Below are 20,756 nucleotides of genomic sequence, written 5' to 3' on the forward strand. Positions count from 1 at the left end.
CCATCCAGCTGACACTACATGGAGAAATTCAGTAGTCAGCATGGAGTTACCTGTGCCAAGTTTCACCAGAGCACCTCTGGAGGTAGCCCTCTCCCTACTCCTCAAATGGAGGGTGTGTTCATGGAGCACAAACACTCAGAATTACCACTCTTGTAATTTTTCTAGTAACATTTTTAAAAATTCACTTTGGTTTGGGCTTGTGTTAGGAAATGCCTGGAAAGTGGCCAGGTTGGTGAATCTGGGTTGATTTTTGACCGAGTAAGCCTCTTTTTTGGAAGAACTTTTTCCTCTTAGCCCTTCCCTTCTCAAGATGATCTGTGCCAGCAAGCGTTTTAGTTCCTCTCCAGTGAAGCACCACGTTTATGCGAATTCATGTGTTATAACCTCTGAGCATGGCCATTGTGAGACAGTACTTCTATTTCTGTTCATTCAGGATGGACCCTGACTTTTTCTGGAGTCCTAGTTGAATTTCTGTCCCTAAAATACTCTAGCCAAGCAAAACGCTTGGGGATATTAGACATGACGTGTACAGACCTAACGGTGTGCTCAGAAGGGGCCTGATGGCATTGCCAGTGACTGACAGCTGCTGCTTATTCTTAATTGCTTATTTTCCAGATGGGTTTCCAGACTGTTGCGTAACTTCTTCTACCACCTCTCCTCTTGTGTTTAACTGTTGTGGCAGAGGAGGCTTGCATGAAGCCCCCTTGCAGAGCTATTTTGTTTTATTCCAGGTGCTGGCCAAAGATGATAGTTGATAGGTGACGTGCTTTTTTCCTTAACAAACTCAAGACATTATCTTGGCACTGTTGACACATCTTGCCAGCCTGGTAATGCTGGGACTCAGTTTGGCTTTCTGAATGTGTCAACGCAATCTACTGCTGATAGATGCTTCCAGTATGTCTCTGAAATATGTTTTAATGTGGGTTTTTTTATTCAATGGTGCTAAGAGTGTCTCCCTATTAAGACTGTGTTCTGTACTTAACAGAGATGTTCACTGCTTGCTTACATATGAGGAGAGTGACATATGTCTTTTGGAAGTTATTTTTCAATTAGTTTTCCAAGAATTTGTGTTAAAATCAAAATACTGGTGGTTTTGCTTCACGACAGAATATTGTTTTTTTCTGATTGAACTTTGTAATAGAGTAAGTGCATATTTCTAATTTACCCTGACCTTAAAACCTACTGAAGTTTGTGTAATTATGTTTAGAGAACTCTCTTTAAAAAAGAATCGATCCTATGTTTAACATACTTCACTAGTCATCAGAGGTCAATTCATAATAATATTCTTCAAGGGCGTCTCTGAAAGATACTATTCTTTCAAATGACTGCCAGCTCCCCTTCGTCTCAGACCAAAGCAGAGAAAACCACCATCCCTTACTTACTGTTTTGTATTATAGTTTTTATCTAGGAATGCTAGATCTGCATTGGTATTTTTCCCCAAAAAACAAAACCAGCAAAATAAGAACAAAAGAACAGTGCTCAGATTTCTCGATTCAAAGCTGGATTTATAAAGCTGGCTGCTCTTCGGTCAGCAAGTGTGTCTGTGGTACAAATGCAGCAGCATGTATCTTTTGTAGCCTCTGCTCCACCAGCCCGCTCCATCTGCGAGAGCAGGCAGAGTAATGCGAAATCCAGGGAATCCAAGTCCTTCTGTCCAAAAGCTGCTGTTGCCTTTATATTCACTGCCTGTTTTCTTTCCAGAGTGTGTATGGGGCAGTTAAACTGTTACCTGTGAACAGGCATTTTTCTCACTTAAGCACAGATGAATTCTGTAAGTGATAAAGCCAGCTTACAGTGGAAGCAAAACTGCTCTCTGACTCAGGTAATCAATCACAACTGCTGAAAATAATCCACGCGTAAACGCTGAGCTTCAGCTTTTAACTAACCACCGACTATGATCCCTGATTTTAATTTTCATTTCTTAGTTCTAGAAATAGAAAACTTATATTTGAAAATGTTCACGTTATTTCTTAGACTGTTCCTGAGGTTTTAAAAGGCTCACTTGGTTACTTCACACACGCAGTGTTTCCAGTCTCTACAACACGCTGCTTTACTCCAAGCTCTTCACAGTCCCCAACAAGAGTTTCAAACAAATCAATAAAATACATAAACAGTCAAGGCAGAAGGTGATCCATTATCAAAAAATACTGGTTTCTGTGTGAGTAGTTTGAGGTAAATAGTCTTTGTTTTGATCAGAAATGTATATTACTCTCAGTCCATTTTAAATTTCGCTTTATTGTAATTTACATTATTTATGGTGGGCTACTGTTTGTTTTGTTGTTGTTGTTTTGTTTTAACACCCTCAAACTTTCCTTATGATTTAAAAGCAAACTTTTCTTTTTGATTCGGGCTGCTGGTAGAAGGCTCTGTCTGAGGGTGAGAATTAATGCCGACCATCCTGTCCCCCGCCAGGCTGTGCTGACTCCCTCCGCCATCCCTGCAACCTCTCCCATGCTGCTAAGGTCCATGTCAGACAGAGCCCCCTGTCATGTTCCCCTTTCACTCGCTGCTTTCTTCTGAGAGCTGTCACCACCCCCTGGAAGCACATCTTCAGTGTAGACACAAGGCTCCTACCAGCCCCGGCGGCAGGCTGGAGATGTGAAAGTAAAATTTATGTCTAGTGGGACTTGGTTTGCATCGGGCGTGTTCGAATTTCGGGTTATTGCAAGACAGGCTGTGCTTGCGCTGAGTATGGGAAATGAGCCGGCCTGAGGGCAAGCACAGAAACCGCTCGTGGCGAGTCCTTCCTCCTCCCACTGAGACTGCAGATCACCGGGAGATGTTTAAAAAGTCTTCAGGAGAAGTTTCCTTAAATGCCGAGAGGCAGGATTGTCACCTGCAGTATAATTTGTAATTGCTTTGCCTCGGTCGGTTATCAATAGCAAACGTGTATGTATTAAGAGGAATTTAAAGTGTAAACAGTCAAGCATGGGAAAAGCAGGAGGTGCTGGAGGGAGATCATGTGCATATCTGGGTTTCTGTCCCTTGGCATACGCTCACCCTCACTCTCTTTAACTGTTTTGTTTTGTTTTTTAAAAGACCAAATTATGGCCTTATCACTAAAATTTCATGAGGAATAGTATAGGGTGCAGGTGCCCAGGCGCTGGCAGCGGGGGGCTGCAGGGGTGGCCTCTGTGGGGAGAGGCCGGGGGCTGACTCTGGACACAGGTGGTGCCAGCTGGCTCCAATGGACCTACTGCAGGGCACAGCTGTGCTTCTGGGAAACTGTATTTTAGAAAGGGCAAAAGGCTGCCCAGCAGTGAGGAGTAAGGAAAAACAGTGTGAGAAACAGCCCTGAAGGTATCAAGGTCAAAGCAGATGGAGGAGGAGGTGCTCCAGACACTGGAACAGAGAATCCCCTGCAGCCCACGGAGAGCCCACGCTGGAGAAGGTTTATCCTGCAGGACTGCAGCCCGTGGGAAGGTCATAAGCTGGAGCAGGAGAAAAGTGTGAGGAGGAAGGAGCGGCAGAGAGGGGTTGTTATCAACTGACCACAATCCCCCAAATCCATCCCCCTGTGCTGCTCAGGGAGGAGGGCCGGGGAGGGAGAGGAGTCAGGAATGAAGAAGTGAAGTTGAGCTGGGGAAAATGGGGAAGAGATATTTCATCTTTGTTTCTCACCATCCAAGTCTATTTTAATTGGCAGTAAATGAAATTAATTTTCCCCAAGTCGACTCTGTTTTGCCCATGACGGGAATTGATGAGCAATCTCCCTGTCTTTATCTCGACGCACAAATTTTTCCATCTTATTTTCACCCCGTCTTGTCGAGGAGGGGCAGTTAGAGAGCAGCTGGGTGGGCAGCTGGCAGCCATCCAAGGTCAATCCACCACAGCAATATACAGATTTGGAAGGCAGGGGCAAAATTTTATTCACTTCATCTATTCACTAGGTATTAGTCAATACAAAAGCATTTGCAAGTTACAGCAGTACTGCAAAAAACCAAAGTCTAACAAAGTCTCCACAGAAGCAAAGATAGTGAAGAAAATTCTCCACTTTGAGAAACTGTGTCATATATTTCTATTAGATAACGTTGACCAACTGCCCAGCTTTCTCATCCTTTTTATTTCCCCTGAACTGTCCTCCAGACAAAGAGTGTAATGGCTTTATTTTGGGTTTTTTTTTAAGATTGAACAACCTCTTCAAATGGCTGTCATTGGAGGCTATTTATATTCAGGCTTCACCGTATGCTGTGAATTCAGGACTGCTGCCGATAAGCATGGAAGAACCTTGTATGAACTGAATATTTCTCAACTTTAATTTAGAATAATTAACATTTGGACCCTTTCCCTGCCCACACACCTCTCTGCCCCGAATCTCTATTTCCTTGCCAAGTCGTATAAGCCTCTGATCTTTTTTCCCAACTAAATTTCTGGACTCCAAATGGAAAGCAATATAAAAGTTGTACTGTTAGCCTGCATCAACTCTTCTCGCCCCTTCATGTCACAACTGAGTTCAGCCAAGTTATAGACTCAAGGCAGAAGCCTCTTGACTTCCAGAGCAAGGGACCTTGTGGCATGCTTGTTTCCCTGAAATGTCCTCTTTGTTAGCCTTCACTTTTCTCACAGTGCCTTCAAGTGTCAACCTTCTGGGCATGATTCAAATCAGTTCTTCCAAACATTTCTATATGAGGTGAGCTTTGAGATTCGGATTGCTGTCCAGGCTGGAGGTAACTTCATTAGTATGTTGGTGCATTTCTATTCTTGAACAAGATGTGCAGCTGTTGTAGTTTCTTAATGTGTCAATAAGATAGGATGTGCAGCACATGCGATGGATTCATACTTGTCCACTACAGTTTAAGGAAAATTGTCTTGTATGACAGGTTAATTCCAATTTTAATCAAATATATCAAATAACCCTACAGATAAAAATGGATTAATTCTATGCACATCTTATTTATCTCTTTTCCCAATTCCAGTTTGGGTCCTATAAGCCTACACAGTTAGGGGTGCTTATGAAATGCAAATGGCAATGTTTTTCCTAAGCATGCATTTCCCAAGTTAATTACCTAATAATAGGATCTGTTCTAATAGGCAAAAGAATTTACAAGTTTCAGTGAGTTGAGTTAAACACTGGTGAAAAATGTTCTTGCTGACTTTCGTGAAAATCACTAACTGTGCTTTTGTAGCTGTGCACAGTAAATCCTACTGAATTTTCTTTCCTTCTTGAGAAGATAAAGCTTTAATCTTCACCTGGTCCTAGTCTCACTCTGGTCTGTACATCTAAGTTAGATCCCTAGAAAACTGCCCTACAAGTTGGTGAGTGTATTTATACTCTCCTCCAATCTGTGCAGTTTGGCTTTAAAAGCCAAGTATTTTCTACAATTTACGTGAAGACCATTTCATCTGCCCCTGGACAGTGATGGCAGTACTCATACAGGTATCCCAAAACATTTGACTGATGCAAATTACACCCAAATCAGCCAGTGTCCATTAATAACGGGGAGTGTTACTCAGTCCTATTAGCATCATGCTAAAAGGATAAATGGGATAAAATGTCATGTTCCTTCTGTCTCAAATACTGGATTTTGGCTAGCCAAAATCTAGAATTAAATTTCACGTTGTTTAAAAACAATGAAAAAGGAAAAAAAGTAAATGTTCTCTGTGAAAACAATGACATGTCCTCCAACTGGATAGTGAATATCTACTGCTTAAAAGTCCTTCTGTGCTAACAGTTAAGGTGATAGTCATAAATTGTGGTTGTATTTAATGGGTATTGCACAAAACTGATTTCGAAGCACACTTTTTATAGGTTGGTAATTCTGATGGATCAATTTTCTATGTGAAAATGGATCGTTTTAATATAGCATGGAACAACTTTGCTTGTGTTTGAGGTTACCAATTGTACAGAGGTTTAAAGACTTCAGTTGTTTTCATCACCTGGCTGTTAAATATGATTAAGTGAAATACTGAAAACAGGACTGCAATTTTAAGATTGCAGCCTAAAGACTAGCTATTGAACACTGTTCAGTGATAGAGGAGCAGTTTTTGCAATCCAGAATGAGAAATTGTCCAACATTGGCACTTCATAGTGATTTGGTTTTTTTTTTTTTTGGTCATTACAGGCAGGATTTGGATACATGCATTTAAAAAAGGCATCTTTAGGCAGGAAACAATGTGCTAGCCAGGGGAAATCCACACCTAGCATTGGAGGAGGATGTCCTTAACTGAGAAAACAACTTAGCACAGGGCTGCGCTGCACAATAAAATGATCAGAAGCAACGTACTTATTTGAAGAACAAAGGCTATCTTTTGACAGAAAGGAAAGGGTCAAGGCGGGGAAGAGTGTGAAATGTTGCTGTTCAAACAGTGAGTTTCTCTATGAAGCAGTGTCCCAGGATGTACCAGTTCTGTGGTTAAGACCTAACCCTTATTTAGCCTTGCATTCTATTGAAATTTTAACAGAGTTGATACACAGCCAAGGTAGTATCAGATATCATGGCACAGCCAGCCTATGATCTACTTCAGGTTTCCGCAACTATTTCTCTAACTTGTGGTGCCTAATGCAGCTGAGGAAGGTATGTCTCACTGTGGTTTCAGAAGTAGTCACAGAAATGTGGCCAAAGAGTAACATGTTCTTGGTTTTCACGGCACGTACTTGGTTTAATATCTAGAACTTCTTTCTCCTGTTATGAGATCAGAAGCTTTTAGACACAAAACAGTCCAAAAGTGGCCACACCAGGAGGTCGGAGCTCATTCCCTATCAAACACGATGTTATTTCAAGGCAGCTGAGAGTTCAGTATCCCATCCTGGTCCAGTTAAGAGGCTGCTGTTGTGGAGAGAGGAAGATTTTATGATATGGAGCAGATTCTTATCTCTGTCACTCCCAAGAAAATCCCGTCACTCTGTTAATTTTAGTAGCATTGTCTGAACACACACACACTGTAGTACAGATCAGCACAGAAATGAGCAAGTCCTCTCTTGGACTCGCATGTTCCACGTTGCGGGTTTTCATAAAGATTTATAGAAAGCAACTCTCATCAGGTTATTCTAAACAGCTTGAGGAGGAAAGTGTTTTTTTCCCCATGGTGACAAAGCATATCAACTGTTTTGGAGAACAGGAGCTTTTTTCACCTCCCACCCCCCATACACATAGCCCAGGTAAGCACCAGCATGGATACTAGGTACTGTTCTCTTAGCATTGTTTCTGTTTTCACTAATCACCCAGGCTCGTGATGCTACTCTCTCAATGCACTCAGTCTATCCTTTTCTTCCCCAAGGATCTCAGCAAAGGCGTGCTTAGGAAATACCTGCCAGTTGTTATTTTTCAGGCTGTTAGGAAAACAATGAAATAATTTGTTTTAGGTTCATTTCTTGAATTGCAGTCAGTTACAACAAATCAGACACTTCTAACAGCTTCACTTTTGGGGGGATAATAGTCTTCTAAAAAGTGTTTTTTTCTAGCTTGGAACAGGAAACTGTGTTGAAATAGAGAAAATTGGGTGGCTTTTGAGACAACACTGAATCCTCTTTCACATTAGAGTTTCTGCCTAGAGCATTTCTTAGCCTTCTTACCCTTCCTCCCTATTCCTCTTTTAAGACCACAACATTTCAAAATTTTTTCCTCAGCCTTTTTGTTTATTAAAGTAATAAATTTTGTTTGTTAAAGTAATCTTTAACACTAGCAACTTTTTACAATTTATAGATCCACGTGACATGCTAGTTTCAACATTTGTCCCAATGTGGCTTAGAGGAGACTTACATTTGGTTGATTCATCTAGACTATCCAGTCTCAAAGACTGGAAGTCTTCTATTCAGTAGGATTTCAGAATAATTTCCTTGGATGGGTCAAACCTGATCCATCAGGATTTGGAACCAGATATTGGTACTACGTTTACTGATAGTAAATGCCATGGGCTGTATCTTGGGTGGTAGGTATTTCCAGTGTTAAGAACTATTAAGAGCACTGGCTCCCTGTGTTTCAGGTGACATGAGCTTCAGTTTATTGCTGACTACTATGGCAGAAAGCCTGGGACCTGCTGGAGTAGTCTGAGCCGGTTTAATGCACTGATCCTGCAAGCTCCTCACAAAGACCTTCCACCTTTGAGTACCTCTTATGTGATACAGGTGCCCCCACTTCTGCAGTGTTTCTTAGCTTTTAACAGGCATTCAGTGGGCTTATTAATTCTCCCTCCTTTGTATTTGAACGTAAATCTAAGGTCTGATGAGGACAAATAGAGAGAATCTTTCAGTAAGCTATTGACAAAAGTCTTCAACCACAGCAGCACATCTTAGACCAAAGACAGTGCAAAGCAGGGAAAAAACACCGTTGCAGTAATAAGTGCACAAATATTGACCAACCTGGTAGCCTTATTTGTTGCAAGGAGTAAGAAGAGGGATTATCCACTGTTAAAACTGACATATTTTTGGCTGCTCCGCGTAAGCACTTTTCTTGCACGCTACTCACAAGGAGAGCTGGATTAGTAGGTGGTCATCACATAACAAAGCTTATATTATACTTTGGTAATTGGGAGTAGCAGTTTCTTCCAAAAAGGAAGAAAGATACAGGAGGGTGAGGAAATCCTGTTCTTAAAATGTTAGGTGTCCAAGGAGTGGCTTCTGCACGAGGAATGACTGAGCAGGCTTGGACTCTTCAGCTTGCAACAGAGGGGACTTAGTGGGAGGATGGTAGGGATCAACAAAACAAGGAGCAACATGGAGAGAATGGACAGGGATGTGCTGTTTGTTGTTTCATCTAATACAAAATCTAGGGCTGTCAGATGATGTGAGGAAGAACCAGGGTCAAAATGAATGCGAGGAGATGGTTTCTTCACCCCAACATGAAGTAGATGCATGGAACTCCTTCCCAAAGGATGTAATGGATTTAAAAAGTTTACATGGGTTCAAGGGGAGAACAGAGAAATGTTTGAAAGGAGATCCATGGAGGATTAGTAAATAAGACAAACCACGCCACTCTTGAGAAATCTTCTGAGCTGAAAGCAGTCTGAGGCTGAGATAGGAGCTGGGGAAAGTGTGATACACTTTGTCCTTTCCTCAGTCAGGCACCTACTTCTGGCCACCATCAGAGATGCTGGCCTAGAGGGGCCCTTGGGCTGAATCAGCATGGCCTTCCCTGTGTTCCCCAACCAAGCTTGGCATCGCTCGTTGTGAGACTCCACTAAATCAAGATCATATTCATATTTTGCCTTGAACCCTGACAGGGGACTTCTTCCTCTCTTTAGACTGTGCCTGAAGCAAGTTTTCTATCCCACCCATTAAGTCCCAGTGAAGGATGGAGGCCACTTTGCACCCCCTTCAGGGATGTAAGCTCCAGGGAAGAAGTTTGCTATTTTCATCACATAGACTTACCTAACATAGCACATATATTAGCATACATAAAATGTTTTAGTACAGCTTACTGCGACGTAACCTACCACCAAATAATTTACTCATGTGAAATGCCCTAAAAGAGGGAATTATTTTATTTGCCACCCAGATCAATTTCCAAGAGACATGTAATGTAGAGGCTCAAAAATTGCCGCCTTCATAAAAGGCAAAGCTGACAGATGCAGGTTTTGTGGCTTTAAATTAAAAAACCTTGTAAAGATAAAATAAAAGAGAATGCAATGCTCTAAAACAAAAGCAAATAAAAATTCAATGGGCCTTCATATACTGGTGTTTGTACTCAGAAAGCAAGGTTTAATAAAATTCTTTAATTTTATGGCAGAAGACATGTCAAGTGCAGTTTACATTTCTCAGCCAATAATCATATTTTCTTGCAAGGGGCTGATACATTTATTTTTTAGAGACAGACACAACAAATAATAAGGGTTTTTATTTGAGAGGAGAAACAAGCATTTTTATCAAGATGAAAGGGGTATAATAAATTTATGAGACCTCACATACAGCTATAATATAATAAATTAGGAGGATTAATGGAATTGTGGGCTACAGTAACCCTCACTAGTAGAATGCCTATTTTATGGAGCTTGATAATATAGTTTATCATTGACTCCATGGGAATTCCCACAATATATTAGCTGTGGTGTAACAATAAAGCACACACAGTAAGAGGCATGTCTCTTTTGACACACATTCTCTTCCCACACTTATTTTACCAGGGAAACAACTCCGGTGCAGTTTAATTAAACTGCACCGCAATGAATTAGTCCAGGTCTTAGCCCCCTGACAGTGAGGAGCCTGGCATTACCACAGGGGGCTGTCCCCCCGTGACACCAGAGACTGCAGAAAACCTGGGAAAAAAAGTGTAGGGTCTCTCAAGTGACACTGTCACTGTGCAAGGCTTTAGCTGTCAATCACAGGATCTGAAAAAAGCTCGGACCCCTTTGCATTCCACTTTATCTGCCTACATTTGTTCACTTTGATCTGACCTTTAGGAGGAGATCAGAAAGTGACGTGGAGAGGCATTTAGAAGACCTCCCCATTTATGAAGAAGGCGGACTTTGGTGGCAGATGAAAACCCATGTCAGCAGATGTTCAGCTGATGAGACTTTTGTTTATCTGCATGTTTTTTAAAGTTTTCAGGAATAGGAACTAATCAAAATTGGCGTTCTGGAGAAAAGCACTTTTTTGTAAGGGGAGGTGGCACAGGCGAGTGTCGAAATCCGAATCCAAGTGGAAATGTTTAAGTTACACAAGCAGATGGGAATCACAGCACCGCAGCCTGTGGGATTCCTTGGTGTTACACAGGCCATTGGACTGCCTGAGTTTGTTCCTATTTCTTTGAAACAGAACATACCTTTCTAGAAAAAAAAAAAAAATCCCTCTGTATTTAGACATTGCCAGGAACAGAAAGGGCATGACAGTCTTTGGGAACCGTGTGACTGGTTAACTACTATCCCAATTTAAAAAGGGACATCTAATTTTGTGGATGAGCTTATCCAAGTTACACTTGGTATATGACACCATTGGATGGTGTAATGGCTTGAGTTAAATCAACCGAAGAGCGATCTGTTACCAAAGTTCTGTTCACCCAGAGGTACTCAACAAGTGTGATCAAGTCACCTTAACTGGTATACACAGAGGTCTTCAGTCTCCCAATAAATTATATTTTCTACTCCTTTAATCAATGCTTTATATCTTGTATCTGTCACTAGTACATTGAAACAATCATAAGGTGATATACTCTTCAAAGAAAAGAAATTGATAATGATTTTTAGAACAAAAAATTGAATTGTATAATCTTGGAGGGGCATTTAATACAGACAACGGTATTTCCCTAGAGCCAAATATTGGAATGTATAGAGAGGTAATTCCTGATAAAACAGCAAAATGGTCGTCCATTATTTATAGCTATGCTGGTATAGAACCTTTTATTAATTCATGCGACTATTTAGGAGTATAAAACCAGAATTTAATCTTTTTAAAATGTATTTTTAGTGAGAGTGCCTTGCCAGACTCAGCTTAACACTTTTTTGAACATACACACCGTGCCACGGAGGAATTCATTAGACAATGGCAATTAGATCTCTAATCATTTGGCACTGCTGGAATTACTGCACTCTATTTAAATGCCAGACATGGCACCTTAGTGATTGGTTCATCCTGTCGCCACATTTCCATCGGCTACCAAGCCTGAGAAATGACAGTCACATTAGATGTCATGTAAAGCATCTGACCTTGCTCTCCCAGCACTTGATCTTTGCACTTCAAGCGGACATTTATCATTGTCCTGCAGAGACAGAACTCAGGTGGTTCAGATTCACCATGGGTTTTCATGTTATAAAGGCATTATGGCATTCCCTTAACTTTATCCTTCTATCGCAGGAGGGATGGAAATACAATTTTGCTGCCAGCTGGCCAGGTGAATTTACTCAGTGGAGGGAGAGAGGAGCAGGTTCCTGTGGGTCAAAAGACTACAAATAAGAGGTGTTTAGTCTCTGAGGGCATACTCTTCAACGCATACAAAATCCCGATGCTAGTAACTGCTTTGCTGGTAGAGTCGAAGACTTTTATTAATCAGTTTTCGCTGCTTTGTTCTTTTTATGACACAGGGAATGCAGAGGTCAGAGATTTTCAAACGGAATAAACATAGCAGATAACAGCAGCCATAGCTGCAAAACAATGGTCCCTCAGCTTCAAAAGAAACAGAAAATCCCATCTGTAATTAGTAAACTTTCCATTACATTTCTTTGAATGTTGAAAATAACTGCTGTGACTGCAGTTATCTTCTCAGATACGCACGTCAGGTTTCAGGAGGACTTCAGTTCAGTCCCTGTGAAGAATCTGGCACGGCGTGCTGTTCCTCAAAGGGATCCAGTAGAAAGCTCCTTCTTTATGCTAAAGTCTCATGAGGAAGCTGGTTAGGACTTTCTCGGATATTGGTGTTTCAATTTGCAGGTTTCTCTGTGTAGTGGGGATGCGTTAATGCAAACCGTGGGTCTGAAAGTCATCGTTAATCCCCATCTCTGTATAAGCTGACTGGCTATCTAAAATGGTGGGGAAAGTTTGCATCCAATTTCAGACTGCAAGTTTGGGGCATATCTCTTCTTTTAACACCTGAAGGGATAAATCCGCAACTGAAATAGCTTTTAAAAATAAGGTCTGCAAAATTGGGTTGATTTCACTTTAGGCAGAGTATTTTTTTCAGGGACTTTACCTGGGATTCTCCCTCATCAGTGCTACTCCTAAGTGGGTTTTTTTTGAGGCAGACAAGGAAAGTGGCATTTACAGGCATCATCTCGTCTGACTACCCACCCTTATTTTAATGTTTTCATGACCACAATTCTTATCCCATCCATTAACCTCATTTTGCCTCAGTAGCTAAACAAAATTTGCTGTGATTACAGAAAAATACAGCGAGAGGTAAGAGAATATAAAGTGGCTGGGAATTTACTGTAAAACTCAAACTATTCAGAGTTTTGTTTCCAACACCTGTTTTCAGTTGTCTTTCTATTTTTTAAAATACTTATGTACTAATTGATAAAATTACTGTTCAGGAACAGGGTAGAGTTTACTGGGAAATCCTGAGTTTTTGTTATTGTTTTTTACTTAACTTTTCAGGGAGAGATATGAGACTTTTTCCACTGAAGTCCCTCCCTCCACCCCCCTAACTGGTGACAACTGTCACCCAAAGGTGACAGACTTTTAGGCCAAGGCTGGGATCCTTTCTGATTTTGTTCAAAACTGACTCTGTAAGGTTAGGTATGAAAATAAAAATGTTTCAATTTTCAGAATGACTAAGAAACTCAGAATTTCCATCAAGTCTTAAAAACTGTTTTGCTGAGATCCACATCTTATATTATTTTAGATAACTTGCAAATTCTAACTAAACAATTAAAGATGGGTTGATTAATAAACTATTAGAATGTGGTGGGTTTGATTTAAGGGATTATATGGTAGTAAATTAATTATTAGAATTTCCATTCTGATTACAGTTTTTAAAAGTTGTCTATAATCCCAGTGCGGTTAGAACTGTAAACCACAAATTAGTGAATAAACTCACACTCCGGCACGTCGCCTTACTGTGGGAATAGACGTACATTTTGACTTCTGCGAGAGGCAGGGCAGACTCCATCCACGTATGCAAGAACAAAGGGAATGCTATTTTGTCTCGTGATTCACCACCGTAGTTGTCAGCTAAAACCTAGCTGCAGGTTCTTTATTACTGCTGCCAAGTCAAAAGAAGTATGAAACTTTTTTCCTATGCCAAGCTGCAAAAATGAAGGGTAAAAAAAAAATAAAAAAAATTTGTAGCTACAAAATGTACAAATTTGATCTAGGAGTTGTTAAGAGAGCTTATATGATGCTAGACTTTTCTTACCGCAACATTTCTTGCCACTGTGGGCATGCCTATGGGATAATTGGTTCTAGCGTGAGTTATGCACCCAGTGCCAAAGGTGAGAGTCAAGGTCAATGATCTGACAGTGGCGTCCACGGCAAAGGGGATTTTTGTGACTCTCGATTCTCATCAAGGGAAGGAGCACTATGTTCTGTTGGAAACCCTTTACTTTCTTACTTCACCTCTGACTAGATCTAGTTTCTTCCTTAAAAACTTTACTAATTGTTTCTGTGATTTGAAATTGTAGAATAAATACATCAGCATGTCTGATCACGTAGCTTTCGTTAATACAATATTATTTTAGGAACACAACGGTAGAGTAAACCTAGAATTCTACATGAAAGGGTCAAACCATCTATCTTTTATGATACAGCTTTCACAATAACGCAACTTTAACCAGAAATGCAACCCATAAATTTCAGTGCAATGAAGCGATATTTGGGACTCTCTCATTGCATTTTATGCGGATGAAGTCTTGCTGTGTCTGCATGCACTGAGCAACGGCTGAAATTCACAGCTGTGGGGTTTTTTTCTTAATCGCTGCTCTCCTGGATAGCAGGTGTTTTAAGAGGATGTGGAAAAAAATCTATTCGAAGCAAGTTTATCAGCTGCGCTAACATAATTCTTAATGCCTGAGGACTTTGCATAGCTACAATTGAATTTGAAGGCCCTGTTGATTCTCTGTACCTGAGCTTGAGACTAAACGTAGTTGCTGTTCACTAGCTGGGCCTCCTGCAGAGGATCTTGACATCAAAGAGACAAACTAGCTAAGTCATAATTAGCCCCAAGCTTGTTTGGTGTAAATTGTAAACAATATATCAAGTTGACTAATTGTAATGAGTCTAACTACCAGACACTGAACCTTAGGGATTGGCGCGCCTCGTCGCCACATTAGCTCTTGATACGGCATCTGAGAGAAGAGCGGTGCACGGTCTGTGCGCCAGGAATCCCAGCACTTGAACCCGGCGCTGCTCGGGGACATCCATCAATGTCTGCAGCGGGCAGGAGTCAGGTGCCCCTGCTTCTCCGGGGTTTGCGCAAACAGAGCAACTCAGCTGCAGGATTTCTCACATTAATCTGCGCAATTTGGGAGACTCTTTCAGAGGTAAAAAGGTTGAAAGCCACCAGAAGAATCGTCAAGAAAGTTACAGGCTCTGTGTTGCCATTTTCGGTGATCCAAGCCGCCTTCTGAAACACATAATTTTATTAAGGGAACAACTGAGCCCCTTCTTTCCTATTCCATTTCAAAATGTTCAAGCATCTAGAAGCTGACATATCTAATCTATGGGAGGCTCACTAAATATTTATTATTTACCGGGAAGAATTTCCCTGACATCACACAAAAGCAAACAGCACTAAGCTGGGTCGGAGAGAGTCAGTGCATTTTAACAAACAACAAAAACCCTTGGACCAGTAATTTCGCCCAACTGATACAGATTCACCGTACTCCCACATGGCCACATGCCACTCTTTTTCAAAGTTGCAGGTTCAAAGGCTGTAATAGGCACAATATGAGAAATGGCAGACTGTTTGTCTATGGGTGTCTGCTCTATCACAGTATCAACACGATACAGGAATAGATCAAAGATTCCAAATGGGACAAATTTTGATTAGTTCATATTAACTCTGAACATAGGAAATACGCACATACATATATTTTAGGTAACGTGTAGTGACATAAAGGAACAAAGATTAATGTACTTGCAAACCAGCAAGCTATTACAAGATAAGAAAAAAATGTCCTTACGTTGTTTGGTGAGCCCTTGGTGAGTTTTTAGCAGCCTACCTCTCCTAGCAAGCTATTTTTCTCTATTTATCCTGAATAAGAGAATTTTTCCCTGTTCCTCAACTAAATTTGCTCTGGTAAGTATATTAGGTATGAAAAAAAAGGGAAAATATTTTTAGGAGCAAAGAGTGTACATAACATTTAATACCGGACTATGGTGCAATGAAGCAAATTATGAAAGCTGCAAAAATCTTTCAGAATTCAACTGATGTACACAGTGGGGCATAAAATGTCTGTTTGCAAGAATCAAGGAAGGGTTCTTTCATTAATCAGTCACAGCTTTGCCCTCTTACTTCATCGGAAAGTGAAAATATTTATCGGGATATTTCTGGCTTCTAAGAGCAGCGGGCATAGCTTTTTCTGCCACGCATGCAGACACAGAGCCTGATTAGGTCATCTTAAGCTGCAATTCTGAGTAGACTTTCTCCCAAAGCCGGAGAGAAGCACCCATGAAATACTTTCTGTCTCAAAGCGAACAAAAGAAATGCTGTCTTCAATCTCACAAGGACCCAATTTCTGGCTCTAAGAGCAGCGGGCATAGCTTTTTCTGCCACGCATGCAGACACAGAGCCTGATTAGGTCATCTTAAGCTGCAATTCTGAGTAGACTTTCTCCCAAAGCCGGAGAGAAGCACCCATGAAATACTTTCTGTCTCAAAGCGAACAAAAGAAATGCTGTCTTCAATCTCACAAGGACCCATCGTGAAAAGGGAAGACCTTTTTCTCCTTCCCTTTAAAATAGATTTAGTGCAAGGTTGAGGAAGTTGGAGATTGCAGCCAGCTGCCCACCAGCACCGTGCAGAATCCACTCCTCCCGTCAGAGCTGCCTTAGTCCTGCAGGGTCACGGGGAGGAGTGAGCAGTGCAAATGTATTCCAGCCATTAGTCATCTAGTCAGTTATTATGCGAAGCCCAGAAGAGAAATTATGAGTTTTACTTCCTGGCTTTTAGCATAGAATCACACTGGGAAAAAGTACGTGTCAGAGTCTTAATTTGCTAGTGTCCTCTTTCAAAAGGACCTTACTCTTGTGGTTACTCTCCTGAAGGACAGTGGTGTTCGTATTTGACAGGATGGTTTTTGTAAATTATTTGTTGTGTTTGTGGTGTCTCTGCAGACTGTGTAAACCAGCATTTCAACTGTATCAAATTATCCTTAGCCTGTAATACCACTTCTAATCACTATATATTGGAGTTACCTCTCCCCTTTGACCCTTGATTAATCTGGTGGTGTTAATTGTTCATAAATGATTCAGGTGTTCCTGGATTTCTCACAGATTCTCTTAATTTAAACACTGCAGCTAAAAATTCCTTATATCATAATGGCAAGTTTGGGGCTTCGATACTTTATGAGACTGAGGAAGCTATGCATTCCACAAGCTCTGGACTGACTGGCTTCTGAAGCAAGCAGACTTTACAGGCCAGTTCACAAATATCAGAAAAACAGAACACAATCAACGTGTCCCCAACTGATACTGTCCGTGTTGGTCAGTCTGTGAAATAAAAACCAGTTTCTCCCAAGTGAGACTCACTGTCCCCTGGAATCTGAAACCAACTGTGCCGACTTAGCTGGTTTATTTTAGCGCAATGGGAAGAACAGTGAGTCTTTGTCATAATGACAAAGGTGTAATATTTGCTTGTCACCAAATCCTACCCAAAAAGAGGGCACCAAAGACATCACGCCGTATGTTTCAGTTTGTGACAACAATAGTATCCCTGTGGTCCCCAGCATCCCAGGAAAGCTATTCCCCATTTTGAAGGGATTCAAGATATTAAACAGGGACACACCTGGCACCAGGTCAGAAGTTTTGTTAGCTCAGAAGGACGTTCAGAACTGCAGATGTAGCTCGTGCCCCAGGCTTAACATGGTCCCAATGCTCAATCTTATACTGATTTGCAGGAATGTGTTTTGGAATTAGCTACAACAAACCTCGCTGTGGCGCAGGACGATAAATAACCTTATCACCCCTGTGCTGAGCTGATAAAGGATCAGCCGGGCTCCGCTGCGCACACGCAAGTTGGTGCACTTTGGAATCGCTGTTTAATACCTGTATTACAGAACCTGCTGTTTGCCAACAGGGTGTGCTACCTGAGGCGAGTCCACGGAAGAGATGCGTAAAGCAATTACTAAGAGTGTTATTCTAAAGGGCCGTATCAGCTTACCCTTTTTATTACATCGCTCCCCCCCTGGAGAGCTATCACAGGGATCCAGGGAATCGAGCAATAAAAAACCCACCCCTTCATTAAGCCTGCATAGCCTCAGTTTGTAGCAGCATCATTTTTGGTTAGTATTTTTATATCTCAGAAAGCGAGTCAGATGGTTTCCCCATGGTTAATGTAGAAAGTCAAAGGAAGAGCTTTTAATTTTGGCCACCCACCATTTTAATCATACTCAGATAAGATTGTGTGATTGACTGAGTTTGCGTGAAAAAGGGAATACATCTAAAATACAAAAAGATAGCTGGGGTATGCATGCTTGTTACAACAAGGCTGGAGGAGCTAGCAGTTGAAGGCAAAAGTGTTAATATGTGGCCCATTAGCCATATAATCTGAAATCTGTATTATACATAACATAAGATTATCCTGTGCCTCAGCTACTGGGGGGTGTGTGTGTGTGGATCCAGCCCCTCATTTCTGCCTGAGTCTACATCTTCTCTGACCATTTGGTCAAGATGAAATCCCTCGACTCTTGTTAGCTGCCTTGATTCGAAAGGCTCTTCCTGTTTGGTTTTTTTATCCATTGGTAATGTTATTTTAGTAGCACAGCTCTTCTACCAAATCTTGAGATGAGCAGACTTCCCTCTGGCTTAAATGGCTTTATTGATGATGTGACTATTTTAAAGACTGTTACTATGCTTTGGAAGAGGACACTGGGAGTACATCTCATTTGCTGTTACCTCTTCAGGGATCACATTTGCCAGGTTTAACACTTTGGGTATTTTATCTAAAACATTTTGTGCCTCTCTTGTGAAAATGCAAGGAGTGAAGCTGATATACTGGGACTGAATATTTATGCAGACGTGTACAGGTCCTAGAGTGTAAATATATGTGCACTGATGTTCAGTATCCATACTTTTAAAATGATGATTTAAACATTTTCACAGCTGTATTCTTGTAAAAGTTTCATTTAACCATGCCTTAAAGTATGCAGTTACTTGGAAAAATACATATATTTTTTAAACAGCCCTGCACTAAGATCTGACTGTATAACCAGAAAGAAAATAAACGATGGCAACATCATTGTTTCCCTAAATGCACAGAGGAAGTTTAACTCTGAAGTCATTTTTGTATTAATGCTAATATCCTGACTTGACTTTTAAAAAGAGGAGGAAGAAAAAAGTCCCTGACACTTCTCTCTTGGCCCACTACTGATTTTTAGAAAAAACGGATAATGGTAACCTATGCTTTCTTGTAGCCATTGCTGTAGGATCTCTGATAAAATTCAAACTGATATCCCAATATTTGAACTTATGTCTCTCTGTATTGAGCACAATATTTTGCAACCAGCTGCTTTTCTGCTCTCTCTTACAGTAAATTTGCTTTTTTTGTAGTTTGCTGTTTTCTTGGTCTCGGCGGTATATCCTTCAATTTCAAATGAGAACTAAGCCTATCCGCCTGTATTATATCATCAGTATACATTACTGTAGGAAAAAACCACAGCTAAAAATTCTCTATGACAAATTCATTGTAAGATGTATAGTTTTGTCAACTAGGTATCAATTAGTGATCACCAGGCAATTAGGAGTGGTGTTTTGACCGTCAGTGATGTGATCTGTCCAGGGAAGAGAGAATAGTGTTTTTCAAATGAAATATTTTCATGATTATGCTAATTCCCCTTAGCATTTTTGCAGTTCAGGTGTGGTGCCCACACCTTGCTGGCTGTTAGTGAACCCTCCTGTTGTCACCACTTCCTTAGAAGACTCTTGTTCCTCTCAACCTCTGTGATATTTGCTCCCAAACCAGTTTATACAATTCCTGTGGGGAAACACCTTTTCATCATTTGGGTTCATCTAAGAACATACTGGCTAGCAGAAGTTATCACATCTAGGTGTCCCAGTTTATAGATTTGCTACGTGGCTGGGTAAGAAATGCCTTGTCAATAGTCATTTACTTTGAACACCCTTTACTCATGCCAGGGGGAAATGCTAACAAATATATTTGTTTAAAGCATCGTGACTAGCTGATACACTTCCAAATATTCATAAAAGATACAGATGAAGGAAAACATACCATCTACTTGCATCAAGATTAAACCTGAAATGGGATTTTTTTCCCCCTGCCATCCATTTTAGGTCTCAGTAGGATCAGCGAACTGAGCTGACTCACCTTACACCTCCGAGCTCCTAGGGAAACCCTGGTGCCAGCAGAGAGGTAGGAAGCGTGTGGCCAGTTTTGGGGGCACAGTAATTTTTAACCAACTGGCCCAGCCCTTTATTTGCTTCTGATCTGTTCAACTTGCTACTACTAGTCAGGTATTTGCTACTGCTCTGTTTAAGAGAAAGATCTGGCACTGCTTTAAATAGATTAAATTTGGGTGTCACTTTTTTGGAGATGCAAAAGTTGTTTTGTCAAAGCAGATGTCATCTCTTGCACTTGACTGGCCAGTTAACAACTCTGACTCGGCAAGAGGTAAAACTTTCTTTCAGTTTTCCTGACTTGCTTCATATTGTTCCGTATCTTAACATGTAGCTCATTATTAGATCTTAATTAGACCAGACATCACTTTGTGGTGTCAACAGGTTTGGGGTGATTATTCCTCTAAGCCTTTTTTCTGGCATTATCGTATCAGTGATACAATCTGCAAAGCAAAGCTTTTGAAGTGGCAGTAGGAGGGGTAGGTTGGTTTTGGTGAGGGGGGTTGAAGGAAAATTATAAGTAAAATGTATGTCAAAATAAAACTCGATTACTAGTCCTACAGATGTTCAAAAACATAAATTTATCTAGTCCTGTTCAAAATCTGAATTGGTGTCCATACAACAGGACCAAACACAGGGTTAAAATGTAGATGGATCTCAAACCAAAATCTGTATTACATGCAGCAGGGCTGGGCAATCATCACTAAGAACATCTGGGTAACGAGCAAGGAGGAACAGAGGAGCAGGCTGAATTCATTCCTCCCTTCATCCTTAATGGTAACCAGAAGTCTTGAGCAGATTTGCCATTTTTATCTGGCATCTCCTGGATAGAAGCATGTGCTATGCAGCACGCATCCATGGGGAGCCCGAGACATCCGACT

This window comes from Aptenodytes forsteri, unplaced genomic scaffold (genome assembly GCF_000699145.1).
Source record: "Aptenodytes forsteri isolate BGI_AS27 unplaced genomic scaffold, ASM69914v1 Scaffold93, whole genome shotgun sequence".
Classification (NCBI taxonomy): domain Eukaryota; kingdom Metazoa; phylum Chordata; class Aves; order Sphenisciformes; family Spheniscidae; genus Aptenodytes; species Aptenodytes forsteri.